The sequence below is a fragment of the Arvicanthis niloticus genome, chromosome 13 (genome assembly GCF_011762505.2).
Source record: "Arvicanthis niloticus isolate mArvNil1 chromosome 13, mArvNil1.pat.X, whole genome shotgun sequence".
Classification (NCBI taxonomy): domain Eukaryota; kingdom Metazoa; phylum Chordata; class Mammalia; order Rodentia; family Muridae; genus Arvicanthis; species Arvicanthis niloticus.
The window spans coordinates 6,024,321-6,038,234 of record NC_047670.1 but is presented as its reverse complement, the minus strand read 5'-3'; the positions used below and the strand labels follow the sequence as shown (position 1 = coordinate 6,038,234).

General features: G+C 36.7%; 1 pseudogene; it reads right to left on the bottom strand.

Annotated features, from left to right (window-relative positions):
- Positions 1 to 230: 230 nt before the first annotated feature.
- LOC117719341 (prefoldin subunit 3 pseudogene) lies at positions 231 to 1,445 on the bottom strand (annotated as a pseudogene).
- Positions 1,446 to 13,914: the final 12,469 nt, after the last annotated feature.

Sequence of the window (13,914 nt, the reverse complement as noted above, 5' to 3'; positions counted from 1 at the left end):
ACAAAAGCACCATTACCTCGTAAGGAAATATAAAAAAGTACTGTTAATTTCATGAAGTATTTACTTCATGAAGTAAATACTTCATGTTTCATAAATAACTAAAATATGTTTTCAAGGATTTAATTATTCTTGCTGTGAAAAAAAATACTCAAAGTTACATCAATCTTTAAAGATCAACATTGGTTATTTAACATGCTTGGAAACCTGAACCACATTTTTGACTGCTGGTTTTAGGCTTTGTTCTTGGTAGAGACACCTTTGTTTCTTCTCTTTTAATCCTGTTTATAAACCCTGGCTATATTGACTCCTGTAGTAGTAAAACTGATCTCAAAGAAAGTCATGCAATGCTCTTCCTCATGAGAATCAAGATTCTTTATGGCAGTTGATAAATTCTTTTCCAACAGTGCCTGAGCTTCATCAATATCATATTCAAGCATCATGTGAGCCCTCAATGACAGGCGGGCATACTTTATGAGAAGGAACAACTGAAGCTTGGCAGTCAAAGCTTGACATCTGCCAGTAAGAATTTGGTCTCATTGAATTGGTGGACTCTCTTTCCTTTAGACTTTATTTCAGAATTTCTAAAGCTTGTTTAATTTCAGGAATATGACCTTTAAGTCCCCCCCCACTTTCTGAGCTAAGTTAAGTTCCATAAATTTATTCTTCTAATATTGTTAATCTGGTGTCTTTAATGCTGTATCTGCAGTCTCATTTCCAGGATGGTTCATGAAGGAATCTATACCTTCCTGTAGCGGGAGGTATTAGAAAAATTGGCGGTCGCCTAGCTACCTACCCGAAGTTCCTGCACTACTGGCAGCACCTGCTGTGCAAAGACTTCAGGCTCAGCTTCCAGGTCTTGACACCATGTCACAGAATTAAGTATCACCAGCAGGCAGGCTACACTGGCCCAGCTGGGTGTTCTCATCTGGACAGGCTTTACAGTGGGGCCACCCTAGTCCTACACCACAGTTGTCTACCCCACTGTCAGTCACCACACCACCCAACAACCAAGTAAATCACAGCTCTAGATGCTTAAAGTTAACCAATGGATTTGTATTTTGGCAAATACTCAATACACAAGATGCCCACACAATTAGAATTGTTATCCCAATTACCTAACCTTGATATGAATAATTTCCTGAGACTGCTAGAGACACAAGGGTGACATCACAGCCATCTTGCCTCCCCTCCTCCTCCTTCTCCTTCCTAGTCTTCCTCCTCCCCTCCCCAAACTTTTCTTCTCTACCTCCCTTTCTACTGCCCAATCACCACCCCAATCACCACCAGGGCTCTAGCCTTTATATTACAAATTAAAGTGGGCAGAAGGTTCATAAGAAGTCACCTGTGTACTGATTTACTCCTCCTCTGTAGCCCCTCTGGGAAAATCGGAATTAGCATCAAAATACAAGACCAGGGCTATCCACCACACCTTTTACAAATACTGCTTCAGGATTCTCTGAGTGGAGCCTTCATTAGCACTAAATAAAATCCCTCTTTAGTCTTGAGAAAGCTGCCTATTCTTCTCTATTGAAAGACAGAAAGGGAATGGATCTGGATGGAAGGGAGGTGAGGCGAAACTGGGAGGGCTAGAGGGAGGGGAAACTAATCAGGGTATATTTTGTGAGAAAAAAAGTATATTAGATAAAAGGGAAAGGAGTGTAAAAACCTTGTTTCATTGATTATTTGTATTGTTTTTTGTTTGTTTTTATTTTATTGACTTCAGATCCATGTTTGATTATTATTATTTTTTTTGCAGTATAGTTTTTTTGGGGTGTGACTTATTTCTTGGTTTAGTGCTTTCAGGTGTGCTATTAAGTATGAGATCTCTTCTTCTTTTATTATTTTTTTATTTTATTTTATGTAAGCACTTAGGTCTATGACATTGTCTCTTACAATTACCTGCATTGTGTCCCATAAATTTGGGTATGTTGTATATTCATTTTTACTCTATACTACAAAGTCTTTAATTTTTTTCATAATTTCTGTCCTGTAACATTTTTCTTTCAGTATACAGTTGTTCAGTTTCCATGAGTTTGTAAGGTTTCTCTTATTGATATTCAGCTTTAATCCATGGTGGTCAGATAGGGTAGAAGGTATGCTCATTTGAATTTGGGTGAAATGTTCAGTAAGTATCTGTTAGGCCCATTTGATTTATGATATTATCTAGTTCCAGTATTTGTTTGTTTGTTCAGTTTTTGTCTGGATAACCTGTGTATTGGCAAGAGTTGAGTGTTGAAGTCTCCCACTATCAATGTATAAGGGTTAATATGTGATTTTAGCTGTAGATGTTAAGAATTACAATGTCCTCCTGTTGGGTTTTTATCTTTGCTGAGTATGTCTTTTGATTAGTCCTGCTGTCAATTCTATTTTTTAAAACATTTAAAATGGCTATCGTAGCTTGTTTTTTAGGTACATTTGCTTGAAAAATATTTTTGCATATTTTGAACTTGACATGATATCTACCATTGATGTTAAAGTGTGTTTCTTGGATGCAGAAGAATGATGGATCCTGATTTTACTTCTATTCTTTTAATCTGTGTCTTTTTATTCAAGAATTGAGACCATTGATACTGAGATATATCAGGGAGAAACAGCTGTTGATTTCTGTTATTTTGTTGTTTTGGTGTGTGTGTGTGTGTGTGTGTGTGTGTGTGTGTGTGTGTGTGTTTAGCTTCTTGATTTGCTGGTCTGTGATTGTATATTCCTTGTGTTTTCTTGGTGTGGTTAATTTCTTTAGGTTGGAGGGTTTTTTTTCTAGTACCTTCTATTAGTGTGGGTTTATAAATAGATATTGTTTAAATTTGGTTTTATCATGGAATGTCTTATTTTCTTCATTTATTCCAATTGAAGGTTTTGCTGGGTATAGTAGTCTTGGCTGGCATTTGAGGTTTCTTAGAGTCTGCAGCAATCTTTCCTGGATTTCTAGCTTTTAGAATCTCTATTGAAAAGTCAGGTATAATTCTAATAGGTCTGCCTTTATATATCATTTTCTCTTTTCCACTTTCAGCTTTGAACATTCTTTCTTTGTTCTTTACATTTAATGTCTGATTATTATATGACGAGGGGACTTTCTTTTCTGGTCCCCTCTGGTGCTCTGTATGCTTCTTGTATTTTGATAGGCATCTATTTCTTTAGGTTAGAAATTTTTCTTCTATAATTTTATTGTAAGTATTTTCTGGGCCTTTGACTGGATGTCTTCTCCTTTCTCTACTTTTATTATGTTTAGATTTGTCCTTTCCATAGTATATCAGATGTTTTGTGGCCATAATTTTTATGATTTTTTTCTTTCATCAGTGTATCCATTTCTTTTACTGTGACTTCAATGCCTGAGTTTCTCATTTCTGTCTCTTGTATTATGTGTGGGAGGCTTGCTTCTGAGGTTTCTATTAAGTTTCTAAATTTTTCATTTCCAAGTTTCCTTCAGTTAGTGTTTTCTTTATTGATTTTATTTACATCTTCAGGTACTGAACTCTTTTATTCATTTCCTTTCATTGTTTATGTTCATAGATTTCATTAAATGAGTATCCATTTCATTGTTAAAGACCTCTTATGTCTATAAAGACTATTTTAAAGACTTCTTGTGTTTCACCTGTGTTGCAATTCTCATGTCCTGTTGTGATATGATTGCTGGGCTCTAGCATATACATATGGTCCTTGCTGTTATTTACTGTATTTTTACACTGGCATCTAGACATCTGGGTTTTGGAAATTGTAATTCTAGGTGCTGATATCTGGTCTTGTCTTTGTTGGGTGGGTGTTTTGTTCCTTGGTTTTTGGTGCCGTGTTTGGTTCTTAGGAATGTGTGGTCCCTATGTTTTGCCTAGCTGTTCCGCGCACCTCCCAAGTCCCTTTTCACCCGCGAATAAGGACACAAGAGGCAATAATCGGGTATTACTGCAAACGAGAACTTTACTTCTTGTCACGGTAAAGCGGAAAGACGGAAAAAGCCGGAAGCGGCCTAGCTTAAATACACCCTAGAGTGACGTATTCACTTCTGATTGGCTGTTCGCTCACCACCCAATATTACGCCTCGGGATTGGCCAGTGACTTGGCGGTCTTTCTGCCTTTGCAGCTGCGCAGTTAATTGTTTACTGCTGGGAAGACACAGGCCAGCGCCATCTTGGAATGGCAACCACTGACCACGGCTTCCTACACCTAGCGGGGAATTTTTCTGTGATCCTGCTAAGTGTGGCCATTGGGGGCTCCAGTTAAAATGTGTTTCTAAGTATTGGTGGCTGAAACTTATAATGGGGCTGATGGGGGTTGGTGTGCTAAGAAAGGTCACAGAAGTGAGGAAGCAGAGTGTTCCACCAGAATCTGCTTAGTCCCGGGGATGAGGTAGAGAGTGAGGAGCAGCTACAGCAGGTAATCTGCTACAGAGCTGCAGATGAGGCTGGGGAATAGACACGGAGGAGAGGACTGAGAGTAAAGCTATGTGGACGGTGTTCTTTGCTGGCCTACATTGGCAGGCTTGGCTGGTGGGCTCCTAGGAATGCCTGTTAGAGTTGGGAGCTGGGAGAGCAGCATGGATGAGAAGGAAGTTTGGAGATGCTGTGTGGTATACCTGAGATGAGGTAACAGAGGCCAGAAGATGAAGTCCGCTACAGGGATGGCATGAGACTGACAGGTTGGATTTTAAGAAGAGGAGGGAGAAGTGAAGATACCCAGTTAGGTTAGGCTGGTCTGAAGGTTCCAAGCAAATGCCCATTGGAGTTGGAGGCTAGAATAAAGCTTTGAGTAGGTAGGGGTAAGTGTTTGAAGAGGAGGATCTGTGTGATCTCTGGGATGGAGGCGGCTGAGGAGGGCGGGGCTGCAGCAAGTACTCTTTTACAGAACTAGGAATTAGACTCAGAGAATGGATTTGAAAGAGGGCAGGAGGAAATTAAGATTTGCAGGCAACTACCTGCTTTCCTGGTGAGAGTGCATTGTTTCAGTTTCTTAAATAGAACTTGTAAAGTATTGAAATGTGCCAAATTTCTTTTCTTTCTGGATCTTTTGCCCTTCTGATTTTTAGTGACAAATATGGAAAACAACTGAATCTTACAAATAAGTAACTATAATTTTCCTATGATCAGAATGCAGCACTTAAGGCTTTTTAAATGAGTTATCAAAATTAAATATGTCTTTCACTCTACATTCAAAATGTCAATTATGGAATGGTAGAAAAAGCATCTTTCAAGATGAAACTTCACTCTAAATCAGTGATTCTCAACTTAGGGGTCACTGCCTCTCTGGCAAAACTCTATCTCCAAAAAATATTTATATTATGATTCATAACATAGAAAAATACAGTTATAAAGTAGCAATGAAAAAATTTTATGGTTGGGAGTCACCACAATACAAGCTCTATTAAAGGCTTGCAGCATTAGAAAGGTTGACAACTATTGCTCTAAATAATAAGCTGCATTCAGAAGAATCAAAGTGATATCAGAAAGTGAGTTTGTTGTTAGTATAGTTGCTAAATAACAATCCAATTATCTCAACCTAAGGTTTGTTTTTTAATTTAAGAGTTAATTCATGGATAATAGTAATTGTTAAGAGAAGAAACATATTTATAATATTTGTGTGTACATCCATCATTTTAGTTATTATGTGCCTATTTTATATAATCTGTCATCTATTCTTCATGTGTATCATCTATCTACATATCTATCTATCTATCTATTTATCAATCATTTATCTATCTATTATCTACCTATTATCTGTCTATCATTTATCTATCTATCATCTATCTATTATCTATCTACATATCTATATATCTATCATTTATCTATCTATCTATCATCTACCTATTATCTGTCTATCATTTATCTATCATCTATCTATCTATCTATCTATCTATCTATCTATCTATCATTTATCTATCTATCTATCATCTATCTATTATCTATCTATCTATCTATCTATCTATCATCTATCTATCATCTATCTATCTATCTATCTATCTATTATCTATCTATCATTTATCTATCTTTGGTACCTACTGATCTGTGCCTCATGCCTCATCCACCCTTCTTTCATCTACCCTATTGCCATCTATCTATGAACTACTATCTATGAACTGAACAATCGAAGTTTGTGTCTCATCCCTACATGTGCTTTTTTTTTTGTTTCTGTGAGTGTCACATCCACCAATCTACCATTTGCCCAACTGTTTAGAGAAGAATTGTCATTCTCATTTGTTTAACAGCTAAAATTGAATTCACCTAGAGTGTTATCAGTTTTATCTCTGGGGGAGACTGTGAAAACAGTTTGCCTGCCACCTGTGCATACTGGTCTGAGTCTAGCTGCCACCACTCACCATGGATATATGGGTATTTCCTAGTCTCATACCTGCTTTCCTGCCCCTCTGTTCATCCAGCATTCTTCTACTGTCCTTTTCATGCAGTGCATTTTAGTTATCCTGCAACAGAATAAAGTTGCACCGTCCGTGAGCCCTTCCTCATGTGTTGACATCTGTTCTTTGGTTGATTTGCTTGGCCACAGCTTCCATATTTAGGCCCTAGTTTCCAGACCATTTCCTAAGAGAAGCCCTGCTCACCATATACACAAAAGTTTTTCACTATCTTGGCTTTTTTTCTAGTTTAATTTTTATAATGTTTTTGAAAAGCATTTGAAAACATACATACAAGCAACACTACACAGACTAAACATACAATTCAAAAATAAAATTTAAAGAGCCAAGGAAAGATTGCCATAGTCCAGTTGTTTCTAACTGCTCCATGACTGTTGCTAACTGTAGCTTTCTAGAATGGTGACTTTAGACAATAGAGCAGAACCACTGATACATTAATGCACAAAGACCATCAGATCAGGATGAACAAAGCCTGAAGTCCCAAAGATAAGGTAGGAGAGAGAGGAGCTGAGGACAACATTAACACAAACACAAAATGATTACTTTTAAATCAAGATATTAAGAAAAACTAAATTGGCAAAGAATGTTTAGTACAAATGATATATAAAATTACTTAAGTATGAATTTCTTTCCATGACTTCTATGTTTTAGATATTAATTTTTGTATTTTCTCATGTAACTGAGGCATATACAGTGTTTGTTTTCAGGTCATGGAAACAGATTTTGAGATGAGTAAACCATTAAGTCTTATTTGTGCTAATAGAAATCAATAATAATAGCTTGTTCACACACACATGTATGTATGTATGTATGTATATATATGTATATATGTATATATGTATGTATGATGCAAGTATATTTTACTAGTGAGACATTACAGCAGCAGCAGCTCCTAAGCTGAAGAAAGAGATAGAAAGAGATGGAGCTAGTAAGGTAGGATAGTAAGTAGAAAGCAACAAACTTTGCTGAGGCTGTACACGTTGGCTAAAATGGAGCAAGTCCCGTTGGAGGCTTTCCCCATTCAGTCTGTGCCTACTGAACATCAGAGTTTAAGGGAGTGGGTGGCACCAATAGAGTTTTATGATAGAAATTTGCACCCTAGCAAAATCATCTAAGATAAATTAGAGATAAAGTAGGGGTATGCCAGTAAACTGAGTTTAGAAGTGAGGAAATACGCAGAGCTTCTGGGTCATCTGCTGCCCAAGATTTAGGTGACCAGAGAAAACAGACAAATCCTTGATAGCTAAGGAACTCAGGACACAGTGATTAAGTAAGAAATGCCTTCTCACTTGGGGACATATAAATTATTTTTAGAAATTTAGAAGCATGAAGTTGGAGATAGGAGGATATTATAAAATCTTGTACTTGATTTTGTAATGGAGTTGGCATGCTGTTTTTTGTTTTGGTTTGTACATAAATATGCAGAACTAAAGCACAGATGAAATGGAGTCTGATAGTCCCTGCTTCAGGTTCTTAGTATTCAGTATTATCTGGAGATTTTGAAATCATCACTCATGGCTGTACTTTTTATGCAGACGATTCAAGGACATTTTTGGTTCCAGTGATTAGATTAGGATATTCTACTGTAAGTGTGTCTACTAGGGTACAGTAGACAAAAAAAGGATAGGAAGACAGAAAATAAATGGAAATAAATGTGTTTTTACTTATGAATATTACCTAAATTTAACATTGGTAATTTATTGCCAAGCTACAGCCCTGTTAAGGTTTTACTACATTCCAGAAAAACTGAAGTCAGTTTCTCAAAAATAAAAATGTTTTCATATTTATTGAATAGTCTAAATATGTGGTAGTGTGATTTGGAGGTACTCCCCATTTTGTGACAATAGAAGAACATGTTTTTGTTGTTGTTGTTTCACTTTAGTACCTAGTTGGATTTCACAACTAAACTTTAAAGAAAGTTATTTTTCCTTTATTAAAATTTGAAATATTTAAGAACCAGTTAAAGATAGTGTTAAAATACAGCAAGAGTAAAACATTTGTTTTAGAATTTGGAGAGAGATGCTGATTTCAGAGCATAGAAAAGAACAAAAACTTGTTTGGTAGAAGAAATAATTTCCTAAAATGACCACACCAACAGCTAAATGAGGAGACAGATAGAAAGGCAGAAATGTTCAGAGGGACAGTCCTCTCTACAGGTCATCCCAGATAGCTTTATAGAGAAGGAAGCTCTGACACTTGGGAAGAACCACAAATGAGAAAATGTGGATGATCAGTGGTTTTTGGACTTACTGAAAACCATGCTCCCTTAAGGTATGCATCTCCCAGGAACTTTGTCCTTCTGGAATCTGTCCCAGTGTCCCATAAGAACCTTTCTTCCAGCTGGGCAGTGGGTGATAACTTCTGTTTAGAGGAACATTGTCTTAGGGTTTCCATTGCCATGACCAAGGCAACTCTTATAAAGGACAATGTTTAATTGGGGTTGACTTATAGGTTCTGAGGTTCCGTCCATTATCATCATGGCAGGAAACATGGCAGTGTCCAGGTAAGCATGATGCTGGAGAAGGTGAGAGTTATACATCTTGTTCTGAAGGCAAACAGGAAAAGACTGGCTTCCAGGCAACTCTTTCAAAGCCTACTTCCTTCAACAAGGCCATACCTACTATTAGTGCCACTCCCTGGGCCAAGCATATTCAAACACCACAATCAGGAAACTTTCAGAATTTGCATAGTTTGTAGTCAGCAGCACCTTTGAGAGATTGGATTTGGTCAATTAAAAAACATCAATTCTTGCCTTGTTTTTTTCTCCTTTCCTTCCTGCTGTCTTCCCCTTCTCTCTTTCGTTCTTTGTCTACTGTCTCCCAGTTCTTCAAACAGAACAGTCTAGTATGCTTTAGATTTATCTTTATCTTTATCTTTAAACAAAACCTTTCTGTGGCCCAATGTGTGCTATGGTTGGTTAGTAGCCTGAGCTTCACACCTGTGCATTGGCATCCTGGCCAGAAAAGAATATTACTATGTTTAATGCCCAACAAATATACCTCATTGTAAGAGTTTCCCAATTCTAGGAGTGTGGCTTATCATTATTCAGACTGTATAAAGACTGGCTGTCTACTGTAAATATCTAGAAGAGAACATGGAAGAGGCAAGATAGGAAAAAACTCACAAGCACAGAGATTGGTTAGTATGAAAATCAATGGCTGACATACTTCTTCTTAAATCGACTTTCTAACTCAAAAGTTCTGTAGACTCCATCCCCAAAATACTTCTACTGAAAACTGTTTTAGGTCATTTACTTATAGTCTGCTGCTTAAGTCTTCCTGAAGTCTGAGTATTGATGCATAGTTCATAAAAATCTTACAGTTTTTATTAAATTTGCTGTTCACAGCTCTCACATTAATGAGAATAATGCAAGTATGGTCTAATCACACTTCCTGTCTTTAACTGTTTGAATGACCACATCTAGTGCCAGAGCCATCATGTCCTCTGCAACCGAGACCACACTGAGCCCCAGGGCCACCATGTCCTCTGGCACCAAGAATGGACTACTTAACCTGGATAATTCTGCTTCATTCAGGGCAGCAGATTATGAGAGAAAAGCTGAAAATAATTTCTACAGAATTTTGTTAACATTGAAAATGAAGGAGAGCAAGGTGGTTTTTTTTTGGTTTGCTCTTTGGTTTTTATTATTGTCTATGGTTATGGGTAAAATATTTAATATGATTACATGACTAGATTAAATTGAGTCTTATGTGTGAATCTAAGGGAATGTCCCATGAGAAGGGCACCAACCTTTCTGGTCATCACACTATGTTAATCCAGTGAGGGCAGATCCAGACCACTGTATACAGTGGAGCTACTCACTTGGGATTGATCGCCTGGCTGGTGATCAAATGAACAGCTTTTCAGCCTGTCACCTGACAATGCACTTAGTCTTGTATCTCCAATAAGTCATTTGCAATTTCTATTTATAAGTTGCATTTAGCAGTATGCTTTTTCTAATCAATATTCTTAATCTGTTAAGTGTGCAGTACAGAAGCAAAGTCTAGTTATTGCTTGCCGGTTGAAAAATCTAGGGTTTTTGTCTTACTGGAAACTTGTCAAAATGTCTGAAGTAGATTTTTAAGGATATTATTTTTTCATCAGGAAGATATTTTTATCATTGAAATTATCGAAAGAGCAAGTAAAAAAAGTAGACTAGCAAAATTTTTTTTTTTTTTGCTTTTAGCAAAAAGTTTAGGTTTTTGCTAATAGTTAGTAAGGTTTTTGTCCACAAGCCAGATGAAATCACAATCAGTTTGAGTATTTAAAGGGAACAAAAGCTTCATGCAAACTGAGAAATTACCCAGGAAGGAGAAACAGAGTAGGCGCCCCTCCCATATGACTGGCTGCCAGTTTTCATGTTTATTCTTACATTCTTTATACTTGCACAATCTCACACATTTATCCTTCCCACAGGAGTTGCTCTGGTGTGCATTGCACATTAATATGCACATTTAAATGAGGAGTCAGGTTCCAGGTTATAATAAAAACCACTTATAAAAAGTGCCTTCCTGATTTCAAATCTTAGAAACAGCCACAACAGATAAAATTATTTTTCAAGGAAGGTAAGTTGGGCTTTATTGCCTCTTTCTAAATGTTCAAAATTTACTTTATTAGTTATTTTATAGTGTGTCCCTAAATGAATACATTCATATCAGACCAAGGGGAATGAAGCCCAGCACTGCGAAGGCTATCTAATGAGCCATGCAGAACTGAAATAACTACATATGCATTCCACAAATGGACCATTAATTGGAAAAGGAACCAAAGTGTGAAGACATAATCCTATAGGATGGAACTCAAAATGGTGATATATTTTAAGGCATTAAGAACTTCCGATTTACTTTTGTGGAAGAAAAAGCAAAGGTGAGTGTGAAATCTAATTCTTTTCCTCATCTACCTCGGCCACAGCATTTTCATCAAACTATGGAAACACTGAGAAAGAAATATTTATTTTTGGAGAATTTTGTCAGCTAAAGAAGAACTCTCCTCTTGATCTACTCCATTTTCCTTGCTATTTAAATATCCTATATTATCACAGTGGTTGGTTACTCTCTCAGGTGCTACAGAAACTGATTAAGGTGTGATATTCCTACTGCAGGAGAGACAAGGACGGGTCAACACTAGCCAGTCCCATATTGAACTTGAGCTGTATCCAGATGAATTCACCCTCTGCACCAGGATCTGTTGAGAGTAATGGTTCATTACAATTGCACCATAGGTATGCTCTGCTCTGTCTGGGATGCACTGCATATATCGTCAGCCAGCTTCTTCCAAAGTGCAGCTCACTACTGCCTTGCATTTGAGCGCTGTCCATGGCAATGTGTAATTTCTCTTCCCTTCTCTGAAGTGAAGTCTTTCTCTTCCTTGTTCAGATGAGTACTCAGCTCTCATTTCTCTTAGCGCCATTCATGGCTTTTCTCTGCCACTCTTGTCATGTCATTTAAAAGCAGTGCTTTGTAGACTATTCTCTGTGAAAGGATGTGGCATGGAAATTGGTATACTGAGGACTGGAGGTACAGGTGAATTCACACACCATCATTGCTTCAGTTATGGAAACTCTTTTTTTTTATTTGTACTTTCCAGTCAGCTTTTCTCTGAGAGCATTTTTGTTGTTGTTGTTAGTGAATCTGATTTGGCTTTCCACAATTTATGAAACTGTATATAAATGTTTTATGCATATATATATATATATATATATATATATATATATTATATATATATATATATATACACATCTATATGTTTAGTAGAGTACACACATCATGTTTCTCAGTTATTAAAGAAGCTTACAGCAAATTAGGGAGAACTGGTCAAGAGTTGTATATGTAGTCCCAAGTTTTCTAAAGGATTTATGATTTAGATATGATGCCCCAGGGCTTTGAAAGTGCTGGTCCCTGACACCTCATCCTGTATTATTTTGATGGGATCACTCATGAGATGATAATGGGATGATACAAGGATTCTTCCTTTTCAGGGGGAAAAGAAAATGATGCTATTTGAATTCCCACCTGATGTGGCCATTCTAGCTTTCATGTGGGCAATCTTGATATTTGGAGAATTCAGTATGTTCTTGTCCAATAGCCTTCACTGAGACATGGTAAAACAAGAAAAATATTGAATTCTATAACCTTTAAACAGGGGAAAAAAACTAGTGTTCTATTGTTGCCAAACAAAAATTCTCAACACTAGACTTAAAATGACAGCATTTGTCATTTCTCATGATTTTGTATTGGGCACATATTTCTTCAGTGCTGTCTGGGGTCACCTCAGCTGTGCTCTGGGCTGAGAGGATGGCCTGGACACCTGATTCTCTCCCTAGCGTCTTTACAGATTTTCCACAGTCTAGGAGACTCTTTTTCCAGCTCTTTGTTACATAAAGACTGAATTCTATGAGAACACTACTTGGGATAAGAGCTTATAAAACCTCTGCTTCTGTAACTTTTAGTAATGTTGGCCACCAAATTCCACGTCCAAGTACAGAATCAGTATGAGACAGATTCACCTTAAATGTAGTGAGGAGGAGGTATGGCTCTTCAGGAAGTACTATCATGGTATCCAGTTTACAGAGGGACTTGTGAAACTATGTGTGAGTCAGGTCAGTAACTTACAGACAGAAACAGATTCTATCACTTTATACAAAGATCATAGCATTTTAATTATCCAAGTTAAGAAGATTTATCTAGCCATCTAATTTTGGAACAAATCATGATTTAAAAATCTTTGGAGAACAGAAAAGAATAACCAGTGTTTTATTCAAAATATTTCCATAAAGCATTCAGAAATGAAAATCTGTGGGGACATAATAAGGTGAAATTAAGTTTAATAATTTGAGAGTCATTCTTATGAGTGATTTTTATAAAAATTGATTCTATGCAAAAGATGATAAAAACCATTACCAAAATTCAAATAAAATAAAGCACATATATAGTGAGTAAGTAAAGTCAATTCTAAGAAGTATTCTTATGATTACTTCTAAGGACACTAATAATGTTGTTTGGTACTATGTGATTTGTGACTAAACATTATAAAGAAAATAATGCTAACATGAAAATACTGAAAAACATTTGAATTAAAAATATTTTTCAATAGTATTCAATTCAACTCAGATATCTAAACACAAAAGTGGTGTGGGGAACAATTTTTAAAAATGGAATAAAAAAACCAAACCAGGGCATGAAACTGAACAGATGAGAGAATTCTCAAAAGAAGAAATATAAATTACTAAGAAATATTTTTGAAAGTGTTCAACATCATGAGCCATTGGGGGAAATGTAAAATAAAGGTACTTTGAAATTTCATCTCACCCCAGTCATAATGGATGGCATAATGAAAACAGATGATAACAAATGTTGGTGAAGATATGGGGGACACAGCTGCTCACTGCTGGTAGGAATATGCAGTAGTTCAGCTGCTGTGGAAATCAGGGTGGAGAGTTTTCAAAATCCTGAAGATAGAACTACTGTGTGATCTAGTTATATACCACTACTGAGTATGTACTCAAACGACTTCACAATGTACTACAGAACAACTTTCTGTGAATGTGTTTATTGCTGCCC